The sequence below is a fragment of the Aphelocoma coerulescens genome, chromosome 2 (assembly GCF_041296385.1).
Source record: "Aphelocoma coerulescens isolate FSJ_1873_10779 chromosome 2, UR_Acoe_1.0, whole genome shotgun sequence".
NCBI classification, from domain to species: Eukaryota; Metazoa; Chordata; class Aves; order Passeriformes; family Corvidae; genus Aphelocoma; species Aphelocoma coerulescens.
The window spans coordinates 16,424,611-16,434,517 of NC_091015.1; positions in this window are offsets into that span (position 1 = coordinate 16,424,611).

Here is a 9,907-nt window from a genome sequence, read left to right on the forward strand (position 1 = left end):
TTTGCTGACAGAGTTACCGAACCTGTCCCGAAGGATGGAGGACCTATTCAGCCTGCTACTGCAGCGAATGCCCAAGGCACCCTACCGTGCGGGGCGCACTGTGCCCGCGCCACCCACGCCCCCCCCCCCACCAGCGTCGCCCGCTCCGCCCGCGCCAGCTGCGGGAGACGCGGCTCTGAGCCAAGAAACGGCATGGCCGGCGGCAAAACCGGAAGCAGCGCTGCCATGGGAAAACCCAGAAGCGGCAGCGGCTGCGGAGCAGGGGCGGCGGCGCCGGGCATAGCCGCAGAGAACGGGCCAGTGGCGGCAGCGCTGGGCACGTCCGCAGAGTGTGGGCCAGAGACGGCGGCGCCGGGCGCGGCCGGGGAGCACAAAACAGCCGCAGAGACAGCGGCACCGGGCATGGCCAGGGAGAGCGAAACAGCAGCGGAAGCGGCGACCACGCTGAACACGGCTGCTGTGCAAGAGGCAAGCGCAGCGCTGAGCGCGGCTGCAGCCCCAGAGACAGTGGCAGCAGCTTCAGTACCGGCTCGGCCGGGACCAGCCGAGACAGCATTCCGTAAAGAAACTGCTGTTCAAACTGCAGAGCAGGCAACTGCAGTTTGTACTGTCTGTTCTGGCTCTAGCAAACTTAGCCAAAGTGCCCCTCCCCGTCCATTTCTGTTCACTCCCAGCGTCTCTGAGTTGCCTTTGCCTGATGATTCATCGTCAGGCAGTGAGGTAGATGAGGTTCTGGCCCCAGGTCGTCAGGCGGCTGTAGCCGCGCGGCGAAGAAAAAGGCTGCGCTGGTCTCACCCCTTGACCTTTCAGGACTGCACGGTAATGGTGCGTCCGACACACTACAGTCACTTCTTAGAGTCTGTTAAGATGTGAGCATTGGAGGAGGGTGACTGGAGGTTATTAGAAACCCTTGGAATGCCAAATAGAGCTGAGGATTCTGGGGGTAACCGGGGAGCTGTTACACTCCATCCGCAGGCTGTTGCAGAAGTTCAGGATGGTAGTGCTTCCCCTAAAGGGGAGATACAAGCTTTCCCAGTGTATAAGGCTCTCCCAGATTCAGGGGAGCATGACAAGCATGAGGTAGTTGCTTGGAAAGTTGCCCAGGACCTCCAATCCAAGGTGGCACAATATGGGCTAGGTTCTGCTGAGGTTATGCAGATAATAAGGGTGATAAATACAGATTTGCTTTCTCCATTTGATATCAGACACTGAGGTGAAATTCTATTTCAACCTGTACAATTTACAGTTTTTGAGAAAACCTGGAGAAAGCTGGCCGGCAAGGCTGCATTAGGGAATATGCAGCTCCCTGCTGCTGATCCTAGACAGACAGCAGGAATGGATGCTTTGATGGGGACTGGTCCCTTCTCTGATCCCAGTCTACAGGGTAACTTGTCCTCTAGCGTCCTGCAGCAAGCTCAACAGGTCAGCATGGGTGCCCTGTTGAAAACCATAGAGTTATCTGTGCCCAGAAAGCGATATACTGAAATAGTTCAAGGGAAATCAGAGTCATTCCTCTCCTTTGTAGAGAAAGTCGCTGCTTCTCTCGAGAAGCAGGTTGAGGATGACGGGTTAAGACAGTTGTTGTTAAGGCAGTTAGTGAGAGATAACGCAAATGAAGAGTGCAGAAAAATCATAGATGCCTTACCAGGGGATCCTGAGGTAACAGACATGGTTGAAGCCTGTGCTGAGGTGGGATCTGGGAACCAGAAAAGGTCCGCTTTGGCTGTGTTCCTGCAGCCTGTTCATGCATCTTCTGGTCGTGAACCAAAGCAACCCAAACAGGTGAAGAAATGGAAGCGGCCTAAGCCGAGACAAAAAGAGAACACACCGATCCCCCAGTGCAAGAGGTGTGGCAGGCCAGGGCATTGCTCATACTACTGTAGATCCCAGACTCATGCCGATGGTCGGCCGTTGCTGGTAAACTTCCGCCGGGGTGCAAGGAGGGGGAATTGCTCTCCGATGCCGTCGCTCCCCCAGAGAGTGGCACAGGTACAGGCACAGGCCTACCCAGCCACCCTAGAGACGGCACCCAGGGATCAGACGGCACCCACGGATCAGATGGGTTTGACGTCCACACTGCAGCCACAGTTGTCTTAGACTCTAGCGGTATTTATAAGGTTCCCTTGGATGCATATGGACACTTAGCCCAGGAATCCAGTGCGATGCTGGTGGGAAAACCTGGCGTTGCCCATCAAGGAATCTTAGTGCACTCAGGAGTTATTGATTCTGACTTTAAAGGTCAGATTTGCGCTATGGTCTCCACGCAAAAACCCCCTGTAACTATTCCTGAAAAGACCTGCCTTGCTAAATTAGTGCCTTTTAAGTCTTGTGTCCCCAGGGTAGAACAAACTCACGAAGATAACGGCAGTTGATCTACGGGACTTCCACAGGCCTTCTGGACTGCAGACATCTCTGACCAAAGGCCTCAGATGACATGTACCCTGGTCCTGCCGAATGCCCGTCCACCCTGGATTCAGCTTCGAGGTTTGATTGATACGGGTGCTGATGTAACTGTCATCTCCTTCTCTGCGTGGCCTCCCTCATGGCCTTTAGCCCCGGTGGGATCGGCCATCGCAGGATTAGGAGGAACCACACAGAGCTATTTAAGTGAACGGCCTGTGATGGTGAAGGACTCAGAGGGGCACACAGCTACAATTAGGCCTTATGTTGCTACCACTTCCCGTAACCTTTGGGGACGGGATGTGTTGGCAGCTTGGGGCGTACGGATCGGGACAAGTTTTTAGGAGGGGTCACTGTGTGTAAGGGCGCATAGTATCCTACACTGCTTTTGCGGTGGCTGACTAACACACCAATCTTTGAGCCGCAGTGGCCCCTACCAAAAGAGAAGTTAGACGCCTTTCATCAGCTGGTTCAGGAACAGTTACAACAGGGGCACCTTGAACCTTCTACTAGCCCCTGGAACACTTCTGTTTTCGTAATTAAGAAGAAATCAGGGAAATGGAGATTATTGCAGGACCTCCAGAAAGTTAATGCAGTAGTGGAAGGTATGGGGGCATTGCAGCCTGGCATGCCCTCTCCCACCATGATTCCTACGGGGTGGGACATCCTGATAATTGATTTAAAGGATTGTTTTTTCACAATTCCTTTGCATCCTGATGACAAACCAAAATTTGCCTTTACTGTGCCTGCCATTAACAATGCTGAACCTGCTAAGAGATACCAATGGAAGGTCCTCCCTCAAGGGATGAGGAACAGCCCAATTATCTGTCAGTGGTATGTCGCCCAAGCTTTAGCCGGAGTCTGCAAGCAGTTTCCTGATGCACGCTGCTACCATTATATGGATGATATCCTGGTGGCAGCGTCCACCCGGGACGAGCTGCTGAGAATACAGCCTCAGCTGCTCGCTGCTCTGCATGCCTATGGATTAGACGTGGCTCCGGAGAAAGTTCAACAGCATCCTCCTTGGAAATATTTAGGAGTGAAAATTTTGGACCAAACTATCCAACGCCAAGAGGTGCAATTCCCGGATTCAATTAAAACCTTGAATGATGCTCAGAAGCTGTTGGGTGTCATCAGTTGGTTACGACCTTATTTAGGTCTAACTGCAAAGCAACTTTCCCCACTTTTTAATACATTAAAAGGGGATCCTGGTCTGAATTCACCTCAGGAGTTGACTCTGGAGGCGCGACAAGTGCTGCAGGAGGTCCAACGGGCTGTTTCTGCTCGTCAGGTTTATCGAGTGGATCCCTCCATTGCTATCACTGTTTTCATTACTATTCCAGACATCCATCCTACAGGTATCATTGGCCAGTGGAATGCTCAATGGCCTGATCCTTTGCATATCCTAGAATGGGTCTTTTTGCCTCCCCAGCCGAAAAGGACTGTGACCACAGTGTTTGAATTGGTCACTTCTCTGATAATCAAATACCGTCAACGGTGTTTGCAACTGATGGCTGCAGATCCTGCAGTAATTGTCATTCCGATCTCAAAGGAATACTTTGAGTGAAGCCTCATCCATAGTGCTCCTTTGCAAAGCGCGCTGCAAAACTTTTCAGGGCAGATCACTTACCATCTGCCCAGCCATAAATTACTGCAGTTGGCAAAATCGACCGTGCTTTCCTTGTGGCCAAGAAATAGCCGAGTACCGGTGCAAGGACCCACCGTCTTTACGGATGGTTCACGGAAAACTGGGAAAGCCATTGTTACCTGGAAGGAGGGATCGGAATGGCAGGTGCTGAAGGAACACGAGTCAGGCTCTGCTCAGTTAGTTGAATTAAGGGCTGTTACCATGGCTTTTCAGTGATTCTCACAGGAACCTTTGAATTTGGTTACTGACTCTGCTTATGTAGCAGATATCACCCAACGCTTAGATTGTTCCCTTCTGAAGGAGGTGAACAATGCAGCTCTGTTTTCGCTGTTGCAAACCTTGTGGTCTGCAATTCAGGCTCAAGTGCATCCCTATTACATTCTGCACATTCGAAGCCACACCAATTTACCAGGGTTTCTAACAGAAGGCAATGCCAGGGCTGACATGCTGGCCAACCCTGCGTGGGTAGGGCCTCAGCCTGATAAAATTGCACAAGCCAAGGCATCGCACGATTTCTTCCATCAAAGTGCACATACCCTGTGAAGCAGTTTCATTTAATGCCAGCCGAGGTGCGTGACATTATCAGCGCTTGTGCTGACTGTCACGGACTCACTGTGCCTTTGCCAGCAGGGGTAAACCCCAGAGGGCTAAAAGCCTTGCAGATTTGGCAAACAGATGTAACTAACATCCCTGAATTTGGTCGGCTGAAATATGTGCACATGTCTATTGACACTTTCTCCTCGGCTATGTGGGCTACTGCTCACACTGGAGAGAAGGGCCGTGATGTCATTGCCCATTGGAAATTGGCTTTCTCAGTCCTGGGCATTCCAGCTTCTGTGAAAACCGATAATGGTCCTGCCTACGCCTTGGAGAAGACGCGGCAGTTTTTACACCTATGGGGTGTAGACCATACCTTTGGTATCCCACATTCTCCTACTGGCCAAGCCATTGTTGAACGCGCTCATGGTACCTTGAAGCATGTTTTGGACAAACAGAAAAGGGGAATGCATGGAGAACCCCCACAGAGCCGACTAGCAAAAGCTTTGTATACAATTAATCACCTTACAGTACCACAAAATTCAAATAATCCTGTTATTCTGAATCATTTTCTCTCATTGCAGTCTGCAGGCGAGAGACAACTGCCCCGGGCAAAAGTCTGGGTGCAGAATTTACTCACTAACCAGTGGGAAGGCCCTCATGAGCTTATCGTTTGGGGTCGTGGGTATGCTTGCGTTTCCACAGATACTGGGATACGGTGGCTACCTTCAAAATGCGTTCGCCCTGACCTACGGCACCAGAGGCAGAACAGGCAACCTCCAAATGATAACCAGAACGCCAACCATCCAAATGGTGACCAGAATGTAGATCATCAGCCTAATGACTCTTCTGATGATGACCAGGATGTCAACCATTAGGCAGATGGTCCTTCTACAAGCAGAGACTGGGATGGTCCTTCCACAAGCAGAGACTGAACTTTAAATTTCTTGTTATGGAGTCAGATAGTTAAAGCCTTAAGGACATATTTAGAATTAATAACTGATGTAGATTTCTATTTAGGATTAATAATAGAGTTGTTATCTTATAAAACAAAAAGGGGGAATTGTAGGTACAAAAATGCTGCTAGCGAGGATTTTCTTGTTATTTTCTAAGTCCGTGAGAGACTTTTCTCTCTCACAGAAGAGGTAGCAGGGAATGTAAACAACCAAGCCACCTGCAACCTTGAAAAGTCTTGTTTATGGTATAGTAGAAAAATATTTTGACAATGGATGTTTTAGGATTTTAGCCAATCACCCTCAAGGGGTGGCTGGTCCTTTGTCCAATTAGACAATGAAGAAAAAAGTCTATAAAAGAGTTTGTAAAATAATTAAATAAATCAATCTTGCTGCACAATTCCAGCCTGCTGGATCTTCTCTCCTCCTCCTCCCTATGGCTGCGGGACACGGTGGTATACCGTAGGAACCAGGCCTGCGGTAATAGTTGAGTACCTTAGCCTTCTCCTTATCCTTTGTGACCAGTTTGCCAGCCTTGGTTAACAAGGCAGGTACACTTTCTTTGACCTTCCTTCTCTGGCTAACATACCTGTAGAAGAGCTTCTTGTTATTCTTTGAGTCCCCTGCCAAGTTCATATGCCTTGACATTCCTAAATTCACGACCAGACTGCATGTCTATACTCTTCCCAGGATACGTGGCACTGCTTCCACTGTCTATGCACTTGCTTTTTGCCCTTTATTTTGACCAGCAGGTCCCAACTCAACTATGCCAGTCTCTTGCCTTCCTTGCCTGATTTCTTGCACCGAGGGATCACTAGCTTGTTGGGGAATAGAATTATTGGGATCAATAAAAGAACTGTGCAAGCAATTGGGCTGGAGGTTTTTGGGCTTGTGTGTGTGAGAGTCATTTTCTGTGGGAAAGTCCCTGTGTGAAAGTAAACTGTTTCGGCCTGAGAAAATACTGAGAGTAAAGAACTTGCAGGTGTGATATCCGGGAGTGATCCGGGAGGCAAGCACAAAATTCTTTTGATCATAACAAGACTATGGAAAACTGCCAATGTAGTCCAATTATGTAGAAATAGAAATGTGTCTTGATAAGCTTTAAGCCACTTAGGAGCTAACAAGCTGGTATACTGTATAAGTGCCTTTAGACTGCTAATAAAACGGAGTTCATTTATCAACCATATTGGTTTGGATTTCTGTTTCTCGCTCCCCCCACCGGGGATCTGGGCTCCAAGCCCGTGCAGCTTCCAATACTAGCTCTTGCATTTGTGACAGGCATCCTTAAGGATCTGCCAGACCTGTTCTGTTCCCTTGTCCCTGAGCACAGTTTCCCAGGGGGTCCTATTGACTAGCTTCTTGAAGAGCTGGAAGCTTGCTTTCCTAAAGTTCAAGTTTCTGACTTTACTCTTTGCCTGACCAACAACCCTCAGGACTGCCAATTCCACCAATGCATGATCACTGCAGCCCAGGTTGCTTTCAATCTTGATGTCCCCAGTTAGCTCATTTGTGTTGGTGACCATCAGATCTAGTAATGCATCCCTTTTGGTAGGGCTATCCATTACCTGGCTCAAGAAGTTATCCTCAATGCATTCTAGGAGTCTCCTGGGTTGCCTACAGCTCACCATGCTACTTTTCCATCAGATGTCAGGGTGGTTGAAGTCCCACAGCAGGAAGAGCCTGTGAGCACAATGCTTCCTGTAGCTGGAGCAGGAAGGTTTTTTCCACAGACTCCCCTTGAGCAGGTGGCCTGTACTAGACACCAGCTACGAGGTTCCCTTTGTCACCTTCATCTCTTATTTACCCACAGACTTTCAACCTGCTCATGGTTGTTCTTCAGAGAGAGCTCTTCACACTCAATCCACCTCTCGATGTTGAGCACAACCGCTTCACCCCTTCTTCCTCTTCTGTCCCTTCTGAACAACCTGTAGTCATTGATAGCTGCGCTCTAGTCATGGGATTTGTCCCGCCAAGTTTCAGTAATGGCAACTAGGTCACTGCTTTATAACAGCAAGTGGCTTCCAGCTCCTCCTGGCTATTACCCATACTGCATGCAATAGTCTAAAGGCACTTCAGCTGGGATGTTGGCCATGTTGCCTTCTTAAAGGAACACCTCTTAATTCCTTTGAGATACTTTCCTGGTGGCATCTACTACTTCAGGAGCCCTTGGCTCATCTCCATAAGACTTCAAGTGTGGTCAGCACAAATCAGAGCCACTGGCAGAGGGTCCTGACGAGCACTCCGTCCCTCAGACCTTGGCTTGTCAAAGGGCAAGCCTGACATCATTGCCCTCCGCCACCAAGTCTGGTTCAAAGCTCCATCCGCGAACTCCCAACGGGGAACGCGGCGGGGATGGTTCCCGGCCCGGCGCCGCCCTCTGCTGGCCGCGCACTGGCACTGCCGCCGTGGTGCACCCGGGACGTTCCCGCAAAAGTGTATCCCTGAGGGCAGGGGCTGCGCCGGAAAGAGCATTCCTGGCCAGGGGATGGGCCTGAGGGGCTCCGGGGAGAGGGGAGGGAATGGAGGGGTTATGGGGACAACACACGAGTGAAAGAGAACACGGAGAGTAGAAGGAACACCGTGACTCCTGGCAATGCAGCTGAGACACCCGCTCACAAATCTTCCCGGGCAAGTGGGCTGGAAGTTGGAGATGGCCTTAGCTGTGTTTAACATGGCTCACAGTACAAGCTGCTCTACTCATCCATCTCTCTCCCTCTGTCTCACAGACCTGCCCTTCTTTTGCATTATGAACATTTCCTTCTGTGAAGTTTGTCCTTTCCAAAGGGGAGTCAGCCAAGTACATTTTAGATAACCAGCATATTAAATATTCAGATGCAAAGCAGGTGTTAAGAATTTGTCTTTCCTTGCATGAGAGTCCATACCCATGCAAGAATTAAAATCTTGCTGTGCCACAGGGAATATGTGAATTCTGGGACTTCCAGAGTAATTTTCCTTAGGGTTTCTGGATAGTTTTACTGAGGGTAGCTCAGCAGAAAATAGCTCACCAGCTGGTATCCAGAAGAACAGCAGAAGCCTATGGAATTTCTCAGAGTGAGGGAATTGTCACAGGTAGAAGGGAAGATGTGCATGGTTAAACTCATCACATTATGCTCCTTTTGCATTCAGTGAAGAGAGAAAAGTTTTCATTTAAGGCCCTCTGCCTAATTGGACTTTATGTGTGCGTAGTTGCTGTAGAAGTTGTTACCTCTCCCATAAACTGAAGGGAATCTGGAAACCTGGTTCAGATGCAGATACCTGTGTTCTTGGTCAAAAAAGCCCATCAGGCCCAGGCAAAGTTTACTCATGGGTAAGGCTAATGAGAGGGGTGTGGAGGCTTTCTCAAATTGGCCTGTAGAAGCCCCGAAGTTCTTGGGCTTCTTTATTACTTGTGACCAAGTAGTGAATTAAGCTGCATGACTAAATATGTTGTATTTGAGGAGTTTGTCTTTGCCTTCTGCAGCACTCTGATCAGCTCCCAGGAGAAAGGAGAAACACCTGAGGAGAGCTGGGGGACAGGGTGAGATTGAGGGCACTCATGGGGCCAGGATTGAAGACTTTGAGAATTCGAAGACTTTGAGGGTTCAAAGACTTTCAGCCACTGCAGTACTGCAGGGACCTACTGTGGTCAGTGGAAACAAGGCACTGCACCCAGCCCTGGAGACGAGGCAGGATGGGCAGAGTCTTCTGAGCTCAGAATTTGTTTAGCCTGTCCTGATAGATATTGTCCACCGACACTGTGAACAGGATATAGCTTTTCAGGAGAGCAGACATGATTTTTAGGCCTGTCTGAAGTTTTCCTCCAACTCAAACTATTCTATACATTTCCTGAAAAGTCCTTAAAAGTTTCCCTCCACTTTGGACATAGGAGATGTAAAAAGATACATAAATTTTTAAATTCAATCCACTCTGTGATTAGTAAACACTTCCAAAACAAGCATAAGCATTTCCCCTCTAAAGAACAAATACTTTACAATTCAGCTAGTGTACCATTCTTGCTCTGTTTCATTTCTCTTTGGAATCCCAGGGATGTTAACAGTGAGTCTCTAGGACAATGTTATTTGTGGATAATTTGGTGAGTAGATGTGGAAGTACCTCTCTTAGATATCATTTGCGGAGAAGGTTTAACACTAAATTTAACTTGCACCATAGGATTTAATACTACTAGCACACCCTGTAGGAAAAGATTAATCTAAAATTCTGATTTCTGCTTGATCAAAGGCACTTATAACTTCTGCAAGGTTATTCTAAAATGCTGATTCCTGATTGATCAAAGGCATTTATAACTTCTTCTGTGTAATACAAACTACACTCTTCACTGTAGATTTACCTAGAATGATTTGGCCTCACCTGAAGAGACTAACTGAAGAGA